This window comes from Plectropomus leopardus, chromosome 2 (genome assembly GCF_026936395.1).
Source record: "Plectropomus leopardus strain MGB_pleo_1.0 chromosome 2, ASM2693639v1, whole genome shotgun sequence".
NCBI lineage: Eukaryota > Metazoa > Chordata > Actinopteri > Perciformes > Serranidae > Plectropomus > Plectropomus leopardus.
This window is the reverse complement of record NC_142177.1, coordinates 40,557,075-40,572,622: the sequence shown is the minus strand read 5'-3', so window position 1 is coordinate 40,572,622 and position 15,548 is coordinate 40,557,075. Positions and strand designations below refer to the sequence as shown.

General features: G+C 41.1%; 1 protein-coding gene and 1 pseudogene across 12 annotated transcripts in view; one reads left to right on the top strand and one right to left on the bottom strand.

The window, feature by feature from the left end:
- The window catches only part of LOC121948924 (dedicator of cytokinesis protein 3-like), a 240,599-nt gene that overhangs the window by 42,993 nt on the left and 182,058 nt on the right, over positions 1-15,548 (top strand). The window lies entirely within an intron of this gene.
- Positions 9,545-11,237, bottom strand: LOC121960875 (nuclear factor 7, brain-like; annotated as a pseudogene). The gene is made up of 2 exons (XR_015775109.1): positions 11,069-11,237; positions 9,545-10,960 (listed from the first exon to the last, which is right to left on the bottom strand). The product of XR_015775109.1 is annotated as a nuclear factor 7, brain-like (transcript).

Genomic DNA, 15,548 nt, shown 5'->3' with positions numbered 1-15,548 from the left:
TGCAGCTTGAAATTGTTAGCGTATGATGTCACAAACAGTTATTGGCGTGGCTCAAAGCGCAGGCCAGTTTTCATCTGATGTAAGCGTGTGATGCAACGCCGCACCAGAGAATCTATACCGCCGCGTCGTTACAGATACGTTTGTTTGTCTCGTGGGACAAAGCAGAGTCCTGCAACAATGCAGCAGCTCAGCGGCGAGGAATGCTTAACTGGCACATTCCCCTAACCCCCCCATGTGTTCACCGACACACAAAAAAACAAGAGACCTAAACGTGCACACACAATAGATCCATAAAAACGCACGATCATGTATGTGAGCTGCTAAAGAAAGGCGGGCACAGAGAGAACCCAATGAACTCTGCTGAATCGCACAGATGCTCAGCTGAGGAAAACCCCTTCACTTCACATCCTCTCTCCTCCTCCCCCCTCACCGCATCTCCTCTTTTCTCTCTTTTTTCCTCATAATCTTTCCTTTTCTTCCATATGGTTGTTTAAATTCAAATCATGACATTTTTCTAACCATGACCTAGAGGTTTTGGGCTTAAACTAAACTACACATTATACACAAAGTATCCGCTAATAATTTACAGTGTTGATAAAATCTTTTTAAAAAAGGGCCCTAGTGTGTAAAGATCTTAAACCACCTCCGGAGAACCAACAAACACACTCTTTTTCAAATGAAAAGAATTAGTTTGTTCTACAAGAGTTTTTTTTTTTTAATCCCAGCATTTTGCTGTTTTCACTCTGTCAGCAGGACTGCAGGATTTGGCCTGAAGTCATTTACAGTTTGTTGAGAAACATCTCCTCTGACGACGGGCAAATTAAAGTGGACTTGCCTCAGAGGAAAGCTCCCCTCAAAACTCCAGTTTATTTTACAAACGAGCTCAGGGTTCAGAGGACATTTGGGGTGAACAAACTCGACATCGGTCAGTTTCTGCTGTGCAGAGTCTGCAGCCTCAGACATGCTCTCCCTGACCACCCTTATCCTCTGTCCTCCTCAACATCTTTCTAGTACCACCCGGGGCTTCTTAGCTCTTGAATGAGGCTTTGAAGGACTGGATGGCGATGTTGGCTGCTTGGTCAATCTTTGGACCAGATCGATTGTGATAAAATGTGATTCACCCACTGGCAGGAGAGTTTGTTGGTCCTGTGTGATGCAGTGCATTCTGGTAGTTGTAGGTTTTTTACCTTTTGGGTAAAGGTGTCCTTTTTCTCGTTTTTTTTCTGGACGTGTAGCACCAGTTTCAGTATTTGCGTCTTTCTACTGCAGAGACAGACCAGTTTTATAAAAACATCTTTCCAGCAGTGAAATACTTCTTTAGCTCCTAATTACTAAAAAATAGTGCTTGCTAAAGTAAGATGGTGAACATTACTTGTCTAAACATCTGCATGTTAACATTGTCGTCGTGAGCGTGTGAGGATGCTGCCAGCAGCTCAGAGCTCGGCTGTGCCTCTCAGAGCTGCCAGCTGCCGACGCAAACGTTGTTTTAAACTGGAGTTAAAAGTAAACGCTAAAGAGTGACAAACATTTTGATACTGTGTCAGTTTAGAGGACTTTAATTCCACCAAAACGCCTTAAAAACAACCCTCTTTTATCTCTTTTTTATCTGTTGGTCTCTTTTTTCCTGTTTTTTCCTTCTTTCTCATCTTTTATTCTTTTATCTTCACTTCTAAAGTTTCTCTCATCGCTTCTCTCTCTTTAATATTTCAGTACACCCTTTCTACTGTGCAGTCTTCGTACTTTTTTTCTATAATTTACACACACACACACACACACAGAGTATCTATCCGTGATCTCGAGGGGCGGTTTGTTATGTGAGTAGTTTTGTGTTCCAGTCAAGCAGAGTTTATCCAGGTCAGTAAGTTGATCTGATTAAGTCAGTTTAACAGTTACCCGAGGGGCTCCCCCACCGCCTCCCACCCTCGCTCCCTCCCTCCCCCGTTTCTCACCTCGATCCCTCTCCCTCCTTTTCCCTTCATTTTCTGTCCTATCCTCTAATCTGCCCTTCTGTCTTCCTCTCTCCCAATCTGTCACACATTCCCCTTTTTCCCATTTGACATTTCTCTTTGTGTGTGTGTGTGTGTGTGTGTGTGTGTGTGTGCGTGTGCGTGTGCGTGTGCGTGTGTGTGGTCTGTTAATGCCAGTAATGTCATTCCAGTAATGGTGGGATGAATGTCACAGTGAGATTAGGGCTCTCAGATTTGAGTTTACTCATCAGTCAGTCAGCTCGCTTCAGTCGCAGGTTTTATTCTGGAAGGAAATCTTGGTGGTTTGTGTGTTTAAGTTCTGCAGCTGTTGAGGCTGCATGTTATTTTACATTATATTTTTACTTCCTTCATTCCCTTCTTCCCTCCTTTGTCTTCTCCATCACTGCTTATTGAAATCGTAATAATTAGAGAAACCGTCTAGTAAACAAGCTTCCTAAACAACAAACATCACACACCAGGGTTTTTCAAGATACGGCTCAAGATTGAAGTCATCCTAATTCGGGATTAAATTTTGTCCGTGTGAGCAGCGTGCTGATTCTAGTAAACAGATGATGATTAGTTAACTGAGCCAATTCTGATTAAGCTGCTTCAAATCAATATTTATTTAAAACAATCAATACTATAGCTGTATAACAATTAACGTACCAATTAATGGTCATCAGGACTACACGATTGCGGCCAAAATGATAATCACAATTTTTTTTGAAATTTTTATTTTTTATCTTTGTTTTAAGGGACAAAATTTGTCACAACATTCCTGCTAATGTACTAATCTTTGCATCAATGTGAATAAGACTGAGCCTTATTCACAGTGCATTTCCCAGTCTCTTGCACTCTTTGCATATGATTTGTTCTCTCCTGTGTCCAAACAACAGGTGATTTTCGTTTTGCCGTCTGCAGTTGCAGCATTCAGGACAGTTTTACAGGCTGCAGCTGCAGGTGCATGGGCATGTCCGCTCTTCAAGTGTGTGGAGACTGCTGTTAGTTCAAGAAGTGATGATGTGATATGCAGTGGAATTTTCTATGAGCGGAGCGAACATCTTAAATGTCAATATCGCAGTCAGTCACGTGTATTTAACTGGGAAGTCAAAATCCTGATTGTGATTAATATTCGATCAATTTTGCATACCAAATCGCAAATACCTAAAAAATGTCACATGATCAAAAAGTAGTCATGAACGGCACACCATTTCCTTAAGAGGTATACAAGAAAAGAAGAAAAAAGGATTTTCAGTAGACCTGCAGCCATGGATTATTTTCATCACTGATTAATTCACAGACGTATTGAAATTGTTCCTTTGTTTTTGTTGTTGTTTTTTAATCATTGGTTCATAACCCTAAAGAAACTATGTTCACTGTAAAGACCCAGACTCCAAATTGACGTCAGAGATCGAGGGCAGACTAAGGCCAATAGTTGCGTCGCCTCATGTTGTCTGTGTCTCGGCCAAAAAGTTGCACTTGAACCACAAAACTACAACCAACGGCCCAATAGCATTATTGAGTAAGTAGGAATCTCACAAATCTCACAAACAGGTGATTTTTTTTGGCATTTTGCAGATTAATTTCTTGTTGGCCGTCTCCTTTCAGCTCCACTTTTATGCTGGACACTAATTCTTACTCGAGATGAACTTTTACAGGATTTTGTACGATTATTAAAAATATCAGAGTAAAATGTTGCAGCAGAGTTTATTGGTCAGCATGACTCAACATTTGGGCATCTGGGTGGAGCACTCCTCTCTGGCTTTCTCTCTCTCTCTCACTTCACTTAAACTAACAAACCCTTGAGCACAAATACACACAGAGAAACACACACAAACCACAGGCAGATGATCAGTGAGAGCAACACACACACACACACACACACACACACACACACACACACACACACACACACAGGCGCACACTAACGTACCTAAACACAAGCCACTCTGCTGCTGTCTCCACCTGCCAATTAGCACCAGTGAAATGTCATTTTAATCTGTTTAGACTTTGGCTGGGAGGAGGACAGTGAGCCTGCGGGGTAGAGGGGTGTTTTTTTTTTGGTCCTGTCCATCAGAATTCCTCCTCGTTAATCCCGATTAATCCTGGCTAATGCTCCTTTTGTCCAAAGACACGTCACCAGCACAGGCCTCCTTCTCCTCCTGTGTGACTTCAAACAAATCAATTACCGCAGGACGACCAACGGTTACTGCTGCCGTCAACAAACAGGCCGGATTAGGAAATGAGAATTCATTTTGCTTAAAACACAATGTTTAAGGCATTTGGATGCACATACAGACACCAGCAGACTGAGCTGCGGCCTTTAACGGCTGAAATCTTCCCTCACTAACGCTGTGATCATAGTGCTGCTCTCAGCGACGTCTATTTCCCATCTCGGCCCATATGTGCCCACTGTGAAGCTGCATTTGATGCGTAATCGCGCATAATTTCCCTGCAGTCAATTAGTGAAGCCTTTGAGCCCCTCAGAGTGAGATTTATCAAAGCCAGCTCCACCCAGCACAACAAAATGGCATCTGTCTGTTGTTGTTTTATTTTTTTTATTTTTACTCCGTACAGGAAGGACTAGTAATCCTGGTCCTCTTCAGCTGTTGCACCATTTGTTAATGACAAATAATTAATGAGCTGATTCGGTGTTCTTGTTATTGCTGGACCATCTGGTTCCTGTGTCAGCACAAAAACTTCATTAGGGGGACTTCTGAGAAGCTTATTCTGTGGTTAAAATAAGATTTTATTTTTGGCTACTTTGTCATAGATTGATGTAACAATGACTGAACCCATGTAGCGTTGAAACTAATTATTATTTTCGTTCATGATTAGTCTGCCAGTTATTTTTACAATTAATCATTTAATCTTTACGGACTGTTTTTTGCATTTTGCTGCTTTTCATTCTTAATTTTTTGATAATTTTGGTGCCCCGCGAATGACGTTACGTCCTTGATGTAAAGTTGTGTAATTTATGTAAAGTTAAAGATTGTAGATTTTGGCAAGTAAAGTTACTATGGTTTGGTTCAGGAAAGCAAACATGGTGACGACGTTCCTCAGAATGAGTCAAAGTTCCCTAAAGTGTGCTTTTGTTGTATCACTGAGTCAGATTTGAGTGATGGAAATGTGGCCACATTCCAGTTTGTTGTAAGGTGGACAGTTTAAATACTGTTATTGCATGCAGCCTTCTGTCACGTTGTAGTTCCCACAGATGCCAGTAGATATTACTGAAGAGTCAGATTTTACAGATAAGACTTTAAAAGTTGAATATGTCAGTTTTGGGTGGGCGTATGTGGATGCATGTGCCTTTTTGTTTGTTTTTTTATGTTTGTGTGAGACTGAGCCTCTGTGTGTGTGTGCGTGTGTGTGTGTGTGTGTTGTAATGACGTATACTGGAACAAACTGTGCAAGGCTTAGTGAGTCATGTTTAGTGCTAAACATACATATAATGTTCTCCCTCACATTTTCTGCAAGGTCATAGTGTTGAGTTACAGATATTCAGTGCTGTTGTACAGCAACTGCTTTGAAATACTTGTAGTGTGAGCAGAAGACATGAGATCGCCTATTGGAGGGCACTTTTGTCAGAAAATGCAGTTTATGCTAAATTGCATTGAGTAGGAGGAATATAAAGTTGAAAATAGAGATGAACAAGACAAATTTGGTGAGTTCTGTTGTCAGCAAATTTCCCGTTTATTTTTTCAAACCTTGTGTGTCCCTTTTTTAAATTATTCTGTGCCGCCTCTCTAATTTGTGGCGTTTTTGCTGGTCAGTGAATGCAGCACAGGTAAAAGTCATCATAAGTTATTCATATCCCTCAGCAGCAGTCACAGCATTGATAATTGATCAGCTGATCTGGTCAGAGCTGATCAGATGTATGAGAGGAGAAGCAGAGTGCAGAATGAGTGAATGCAGACTTTTAGGCCCAGCACAATGAACAGTTGAGTTTCAACTTTATTGCTCCTTAAAATCTGCAGTAACAACAACGGTTTGTAAAATTTCATGCTTCATACTTTCCTGAAATTTCTCCGGGGTATATACTATATGACTGTATATATGTGTATGTGTGTGTGCACACTACTTATTTTCAGCTTTTCAGACTACTTAATACACAATAGAAATGCACAAAATGTTAAGAAAAACAATGTTCTCACAGCTATTTTCCCTAATAAAAAAAAAATGCAATTGTACACCTTTTGAATTCAGTTTTCTCTCTTTTAGAGATGACTGACTGCGTCATTAATTCATCATAAAACTCCCTTCATTCAAACACAATGGAAACAAAAATGAAACTCACCCAAAGCAGCTTGGTTACTCTTGCATCCACTGCTCCAACAATCACCATCTCCGGTTTGGTTCAAATAAATCCTTAATTCACCAAGTTAGGTGTAAAAAAACCATGCAGTTATTCCCCAACAGCATGCTGTTCTCCCTCTGCCTGCTGGCCGCCGGCTATCTGCAGACCTGTAACTTCACCCTACACCACTAGGTGTTGCTAAGTCTTTCAGCTCAGCTGCCTGTTCCACCAGTAGATACAAGACACTGAGCTCTGGTGGTGCGTGCTGTGCTCTGCATACAATGATTTTAGTAGAAAGAGCATTGCCTGTATTTATGATGGTATTCACCAGCATACCTTCGGGATTTCTAAATACGCAGATATACCGTAATGGCGTGATACCGCCCAAGCTTAGCGGCGCCGCGTGAGTGTGATGCAATGAATAACGGTAGGGTATGTATATCTTAATAGCGTTAGAAAATGTATTTGTTGCGGTGATGTTTTAATTGTGGCAGGCTGCCACAAATACATGAATGTGTAGGAAACACATTTGGCTTCTCACAAACGAAGAATTACAGGCTTGCAGTTTACATTATTTTATGTAAAAAAAACAAACACTTGACAAATAAGAACACCATGATCTCTTTTTACATCTTACATTATCACCTATTTTTGTAAGAAAAATGGCAGAAAGGGCAGTGAGTCCACTGCAGTCAGAGCAGCATCAGGCTTTTAGAGACCACCACAGAGCTCAGCGCGGTCTGTGTGGCGTCCCGAGGCCTCAGTCTGCTAATGCACTTATGCAATGTTGGCGGTTCGATCATTTTGCTGCACATCAGTGTGTTTATGCACATGCAGATACTGCAGATAGACAGACACTTTTACAGAAGTACTGTGCATGACCTGAGGAGGGTGGAGTTCCCGCTCTCCCCAAAGAGCTGAATGATAAATCAAACTATATTGCTTTTCCTCCCACCATGACGCCTCGGGTCGTTCCCGCGCTGCAGACGGAGCTGGCTTACGTAACAGAGGGCTTCACTCTGACCCAAATGGAAGAGACAAAGCCTGCAGTTGCTCTGACATGAGTTACAGTAGCAAGCAAATTTAGAAGCTGATGAATGATTCAGTACAACACTGGAGGCTACCAGCTGAGCTAAACCGGTCAGATGGGGGATTATGCTGTCTCTTCTATATTGTAGAATTTTAATAATCTAAAAAAAAAATAAAATAGTAAAGCATGTTTACCATGAGCGTCCTTTCAAAATGTCTCAGAATCAGTGAAAAGATTATACTGATCACTTATACTCACCACATTTATGGACTATATACGGGCTCCAGCCCCTGCGGGACCCTTGTGAGGACAAGCAGTTACGGACAATAAATGAATGATCATCATCATCAACATTTTCTGCTCTTTATATGTGGTGTCAGGGCTACAGCTACCAAATGCAGAGAGCAGAACAGATGTTGTGATGTATCATGAAGAAGACAATTAACCCTCTATGGTACAGCGTTGCCACATGGCAACAACACCATTTTAAGCCTTCTACACACAGATAATACATACCAAGTTATGATGCAATGCATTAAAAAAGAGGTGGGGTTCTTATTAAACCAATAGCAGTGTTTAAATTTGTCACATTACTTTCTATAGGCCATTTTGAAACCCTTTTCTGCAGACATCATGGACGGGAGGAGCCTCACCATTTGACGCCTAAAAATTCAACAAAAAAAGTGTTTTTTTGAAGTTTTTCAATGGGAAAAAAAATATACACTCAACAATAGGTTAGTTAAGTTCATTATCATGTAGTTTCTTGCACTGTAGTTGATCAATAAATAATAGAAAATGTTAAAAATGTGTACGTTGCCATATGGCAACACCGTACCATTATGGATTGCTAGCCTGGCATGTTGATAACATTTTGTATATAGGCCTACTTTGCAATTGCATTGGTGTACACTGATCTTCTATAGTCTATAAACTATAATAATGCACTTTGTGAGTCCTTTCCACATTGCATATGATGATATTTGACACATCTTTCTTCCATTTACAGAATGAATGCAAATTTTTTTTATGGTACATCGCGGAAAAAGGCTGAACTAGCCCTCCCACTAGATGATAGTGAAGATGACAAAGAATTCAGTGACGAGGAAAATGAGCTGCTGGAAACACAGAGTGAGAGTGATGAAGACAGTGAGACGGATAAAGATTATGAGCCAGAGAATGAGGACAGTGGGGACAGTGAGGACAGAGACAGTGAGGGCAATGGAGACAGTGAGGAGAGGGAAGACAGTGAGGATGATAGTGAAGTGACAGGTATTACCAGTAAGAGAGTGTAAAATGGGTAACACTTTACTTGACGCCTGTTCAGGCTACTGGGGATTGTTTATACTATAACATGAGTTTTAAAATAAATGTTACATACAATTTTAAACAAAACTCTCATGTTTTCATTACTTTCCATTATAGTGCAGTGTTGCCATATGGCAACGAACCCTAAAACTACTAAAAAATAATATTTTTGAAAATGTCTCTTAATTATGTTTATTTGGTCTATTTTAAGACAAAAAAACACCCCAAACATTTTTTTACCAACTGGGATCATAGTGCGTACCATAGAGGGTTAACAGACCTTTGTTTAAAAAAAAAAAAAGAAGAAGAAGCTTTGCAGAAATATAGTCAGCATATTTAATAGACAATATATTCATTGTGTTTAGATTAATTTTAATGTTTTAAATGTTTTAAAATGCATTTGCTTGCAATATACTGCATCTTTAACATTTGAAAGAGTGGAAAATATTTTACTGAAAAACTATTAATTTTGATTTGAAAAAATAGATAAATAAATAAATTAATTAAATAAAATAATAATAATAAAAACGTCATGTTTGATCTGAGAACACCTTAACCCTTTAAAACCTGGAGTGACATCACTTTTCTTGTGCTGCTATCAGATGCCTTTCAGAAGAATTTAAACCTTTGGACCCCGAACAAATTCATGTGACTTCTTTAAAAACCTGCCGGAAATAGGCAGTTAGCATCTTGGTCAGAAATATTCCACAAATTGCTAGAAACTAGTAGATTAATTAAATTAGTACAAAATTATTTTTTATAAAAGAAAACATGAAAAAAAAATAGAGGAAAATGTATATTTAGGTTATAAATATCATAAATATATATTTAAAATGATTTGACAAAATTAAAACTTTTTAACTACTTCTTTTCTGTTAATTTCCTTGTTTATTTATACAAAAAAGTGAAATAAAAACAAACATTTTTGGATTAATAATCATCCTCTTTATCTATAACTGCTCTGTGTCACTGTCACACAGACCTTCAGTGGTAAAATCTTCACTTCATCCATAGAGCTAATGTAAGGAAACATCCTCTCAGTGAAAGTGTGTCTGAAGGTGTGTATGTGTGTGTTAGTATCAGCATCAGACAACGACAGCTTTCCTCTGTCCCAGTCCAGATTCACTCTGATCCTCTGGAGCTTCTTCTGCACTACGAGAGCAGTGGCTGGACCTGACGGTGACCCTGCAAAGCATTTACCTTCATAGCACCACATTCTCCATAATCCAGATTGTATGTCTCCCTTACTCTGGACAGACTCTGCTAACACACCCAGAAACCAGCCTGCTCTGTCTCCAACCTGGACATCCCAGCTGTGAGTCCCCGAGTTAAAGCCCTCAGAGCCCAGGACAGACTAGTGTTTATCAAATCTCTCTGGATTATCAGGAAGCTGCTGCTCCTCTTCTCCTGCTCTCACACTCAGCAGATGTTTAGACAGGATGTAGTTTGGATGAACGATGTTTGGGTCCAGGATCAGAGGACTGTAGGAGACCATGTCCTTCATCTTGTTCCAGATGTTGAAGGTGAGGTTGCCCAGGTGTTTGGCCTCGTCTATCAGAGCTCCTGAGAGCAGCTGTGGATCCTCCAGCAGGGGGCGCTGCTGGACTCTGTCCACCGCAGCCTTGTATCTCTGCAGGAAGGAGACGTCTTCGGCTCTCAGCTCGTCCTCTGCGTCTCTGACCGTGTCTGAAAGAGCTGCTATCTCTCTGCTCAGAGCCTCCAGCTCCTCCTTCATCCTCTGACTCTTCTGCTCCTCTTCCTCCCCCAGCGCAGCCATCCTGGCCTCCTCTTCCTCCTCCAGAAACTGGTGAAGCTTCTTAAACTGCTCCTTAATCTGCGTCTCTGTGCGTCGGGCCTGGACCTTCATGTGAGCTGCTGTTTGTTCAGACTTCACTTTAACTCGTTTAAAAACCTTTAACTTCTCCTTTAAGGGCTCCAGAGTCTCCTGAAGTTTCTTCTTGTGTTGTCGTGCAGCTTCATCGACGGGTCTGAATCTGTGGTCGCTGTGTTTTTCTGAATCTCTGCAGACGACACACACCGGCTGCTGATGGTCCAGACAGAAGAGTTTGAGTTTCTCTGAGTGCAGACTGCAGAGAGCCTCTGAAGCTCTCTGATCTCTCTCCTGTAAGAAGGACTCACACAGCTGCTTTAACACCAGGTTACAAGGTGGTTCAGACTTTGAAGATCTTCTCTTACAAACTGGACACTCCTGTGCTGGTTTCTGTGTCCACCAGCTCTTCAGACAGTCTTTACAGAAGCTGTGGCTACATGACAGAAGAACAGGATCTCTGAAGACGTCCTGACAGACCGGACAGCAGAGATCCTTCTCTGATCTGGAAGCCATTTAGACTCTGAGTGAAGCTGAAAACACAGCAGACAGAAAGTACAGTCAGTCATGGCTCCTGTCCCCCTCCACTAACTTCACTGAAGTTTACTTTCACTTTGAGTCGTGTTTTTGGTCAAACTCACATTCAGTGTGTGGAGAGTCAGCAGGTTGAAGCAGCAGTGTTGGAGTTTCCACCTTTCTCTCCTGTAGAGGAAGCTGTTAGTTTGATCTGAAGGTGAATCTGATGGTCTGTTTTTTAGTCCATTTGTCTTCAGTTAGGAGGAATAAGGGTTTCCTGGTTTATCTCGGGTGAGACTCAAGAGGGATGGAGTTATGTCAGACTTCTTCTGGTAAATGCTGCTGCGGTGGAGGGGGGGGTTCGTTCCAAAGTACTAATTTATTGCTGGATATGTGAGGTGATAGATTTCAGCAGGCTGGATGTTGCTGAATGAAAGCTGAATGTGGTGAAGGAGTTCAAATATAACCAATAGATATCTAGGATCAAGGGAAAAGGCAGAATAAAATTGCAGAGAGGTGGTAGGTACATTTTGTCATAAAAAACCCAAAACACTATGTTTATTCAGCTGTTTTTTAAAATTTTGCTCTGTGTGAGATATGAAGGCTAAGGTTAAACGTTAAGAACCTGGATGGACATAAGATTTGTCTTAATGCTTCCAGATGCCTTTCACAAGCATTTATACCTCTGGGACCTGAGAAAACAGTTTGATTTCATTTGAAAACATGGCATAAAAGAAGGGATAAATGTTCAGAAAACGACTCTGTCTGTAACTCTTATATCCTCCTCAGCATGTATCCCCTCATTCTGGCATGGCTCATATAGTAGCTTTTCAAGAGAGTCCTCTTTATTCCACTTATGCCGTATCCCAGTAGCCCATTACCATCAGATTGCTCTGGTTCCCCAACACCTGATGGGGACCTTACTAACACGGGAGCTGTCCGAGCTGATATAACTCTTGTATTCATGTATTCAGTTATGCTTGAGGTACGGAGTAGCATTAAGGGCCTTGCTTAAGGGCCCCGACTGGATATTGCCATACCTGACTAGCATGGGCGCATGCACACACACACACACACACACACACACACACACACACACACACACACACACACACACACACACACACACACACAAAAATACTGTTTTGAAGTTGCTCATTGCCTTCTTCTTAAAATAAATCAAGTCCATGTGCTCAAGTTTCAAAGGGTTAAAGAGGCCTCTCCTCACAGGAATTACATTACATGTTTTGATCACCGTCCATTCCCATCCCACTAATAACACAGAAGAACACTGAAATTAAAATAAACAAAGATAATCAGCAAGAGAAAAGCAGTTTGAGAGGTACTTTACCATCTTTCTCACTCATCACAGGAGATAACGCTGCTCTCATTTATCCTGCGTTATCTGTCCCTGGGATCTTGAAATTTCAGCCTCTTAATGTGAAGCACTATCCTCGGCCCTCTGAGCCAAAGCATTTATTGAACATCACAGTGTGCGGCCATTAGAAGCAAATGGCTCCACAGATGCTTCCTTTAATGATAATGTGATACCTTATTGATCCCACTATAGGGAAATAGTCTTTCAACTGGCCTTCTTCCAGCAGCAAACCTCTCTCACCGCTGCACACCGATGTTGCTGTTAAAGGAGTAGTTGGACAAATCTGGACGAGCGGTCTCCAAGGAAACTATAAATGACATGACCTCAGTGACAGTGTTTAAGTTTTGCATTGGTGCCAAAGTTTAATGCCACTTTGGTTGAAGTAATTGGGATGGGCACGGCAAATCACACTATAACCCATCATTTCCTATTGAAATTTAAGCTATATTAATATATTTAAGGCATCCATCTCTCAAGTTTGGGGCGAAGAATCAACTTAAAATATATAAGCTGTCTGAAAAAATATACCAATATATCAAAGGTTAGCTAGTTAAGAGTACAGCAAATTGCAGATGATTGGGTCAGGTATTAACAGGTCAGAGGAACCACACTAGGCAGGTTTCCATTTATCTTAGAATTTCGCAAATTGAAGTTTTGAATCCACAATTCCTCTGTGAAATCGTGGACTATCACCTCCCAGAAATCCCTCATATGTGGCTGCTTCCACTTATGAGGGGCTCATCTTTCCATTATGGCTGTATAACACGCCTATGTGGCCTTGGATTGGAAATAATGACGGCTAGTGCGGTGGCTGCAATAGAAATAAAGCTGCTAATGTTTTGAACATCCATCATTATGGTTTCTGGCATGTTATCACCAGAGAAGTCACAGACCATCACTCAGTGGAAACACAGTCATCTCAAAATTGTGTTTTTTCGACATTTTGAAAACATTACTTTGGTTTTTCTCCAAATCTGTAATGAAAACCCAACTGTGCTGCACAGCTGCGGTTCAGCTAGAAAAAGAGTCTCAACATTTTTTTCACCGTGATGTGTGTGGTTTTCAGCAAAAAAAGACAGTGAACATGGAGTTTTAATGGTCATACTGACTTTTTATCACCTTTAATTACAGTTACAGTTTGTCTTTACATGTCACAGACATGAGGAAATACATATCTGCTTTACTCAACCTTCCCTGTCTTCGTTTCAGAATAAAATTTCCCTGACAACATATCTGTTGAAACAGGCCCATCAGTTAATGACAGAAGGGATTTTATTGTGAAATTTTTGCAGGGCTGTGTTGTTGACAATACGGTGGCATGTAGTGCTTCATAAATGAGTGAAGTGTGTGCTTTTAGTTGTGGAAATACAGTGGTTATAATAGCAGGCAGCTCTGCAGCAGCATCGCAGCAACAACGCTATCAGTGTGATCACCACAAGCTCGCCAGGCGCAGCAGTTCAGCGAGGTTGCCGTCACACACTGCACACTCATTCAGTGTGGTCCGGGTGTTAGATCGCAGTTCTGACAGCTCAGAGGCTGGAAATGTGCTGATGTACGCAGTGATAAAGAGCGTCTGTGTGCTCCCTCAGCAGCCTCAGTCATTCATTTAGAGGATGTCGGGTAAATGAGGCTGAATACGTAATGAGAATCTCTCTGTCTCTCATGGCAGTAATTTGTAAACACAGAAATAATTGTCATATCGCTTGATGACACAGATAACACACACACACAAGCAAACTCACAACAGCTCATTTAGCATCTGATTGCTGCTGCCGGCACTGGCTCGTGTGTGTGTGTGTGTGTGTGTGTGTGTGTGTGTGTGTGTGTGTGTGTGTGTGTGTGTGTGTGTGTGTGTGTGTGTGTGTGTGTGTGTGATGACATGATCGGTTTCCAGTCAAAAACACTGCAGAATTCAGTCATTTCTCTTCAGCTCTGGCTGCCTGTGGTTCATGTTTTACCTGCAGTCTGAGATATTTCAGCCCCACTGTGTGATGTATTCAGAGATAAAAGTCAAAAAGGGAGCGCAGAGATGGATGAAGATGTAAAAAGAAATAAGGAGCAGTGTAGAGGAGAGGGGGAGGTTATGTGAAGTGCTCATCCGTGTCACGGTGTCCTTCAGAGGGTCCTCCAATCCCCACATCACATGTTTTATTCAAAGTGCTGAGTCAGCCAGCCAATAGTCAAACACCACCATCACTGAGGTCCAAAGGTCAATGAAGTGAAGTAGCATGCATTTCAATGTCCGACTGCGCTTTATCATGGAGGAAGAGTAGAAGAGAGATAAGAGTACAAAAACTTGTTGGCAAGTTGGCAAATGTTAAAACAAGTACAACTGTGTTGTGAAATGTACATAACTTTACTATAATGCAACCTTTAAAATCAGGAAAAAAACAATGTATTCCATATCATGATATATCAATTTCCAATATCTAAGACAATATATAGTCTCACTGTACTCAAAGACACTTCACAAAAGTAAAAAAAAAAAAGAAGTTTATATGACTTCAGAACAAGCTAGTTGAATGTGTTGGTGTGAGGCCAGGGCGCTGATCTGATGATCTGATGATCTGATGATCTGATGGAAGTAAAAAGGACAGTCAGAGCTTTTTTGGACGAACTCCACTAAAGGCTCAAACTGTCTAATGTGAGAATATGGACGTTTTCTCCTTCGCAGCTCTGTGGTTTCGTTTCTAAATGCGGCCTCCTTGCTTTCTCATTTATTTATGTAGGCGTTTACATATGCTAAATACTCCCTTGATGTGGTATTTTTTAATTAAATGCGTGTACATTATGCTGAATACTGAACAAGTGCTTGCAGTGCTTGCAGCTTTATGCATGTGAATCACATGATAAACTCTGTTATATTATGAAATCTGAGCTCCTTTTGAGCTAAATTAAAGTATCCTGCTGCTTACTGAGGAATTCAAATGCAAAACATCAGAAAACACTCAGCTGACAGCAGATTTTTACAGACGGCAATCAGAAAATTACCTCATATTTCTCCTGAGCACGGATCAGCTCACGCAAAGTATGTACTACTGTAAACAGCAGCATTTGCACGCAATATGTTTCCCTGTTGGGAGACGCGGAGCTTTATAGAGTGAACCTAATGTCCTCGCTGCTGGACGTGACCTCAGTGTGTCCTTTGAGTGTCTCAGGAGGAGAGACAGTACAACCCTCGAGGTGCACTCTGATATTTCTAACATATGTGACTTTTTATCTTATCT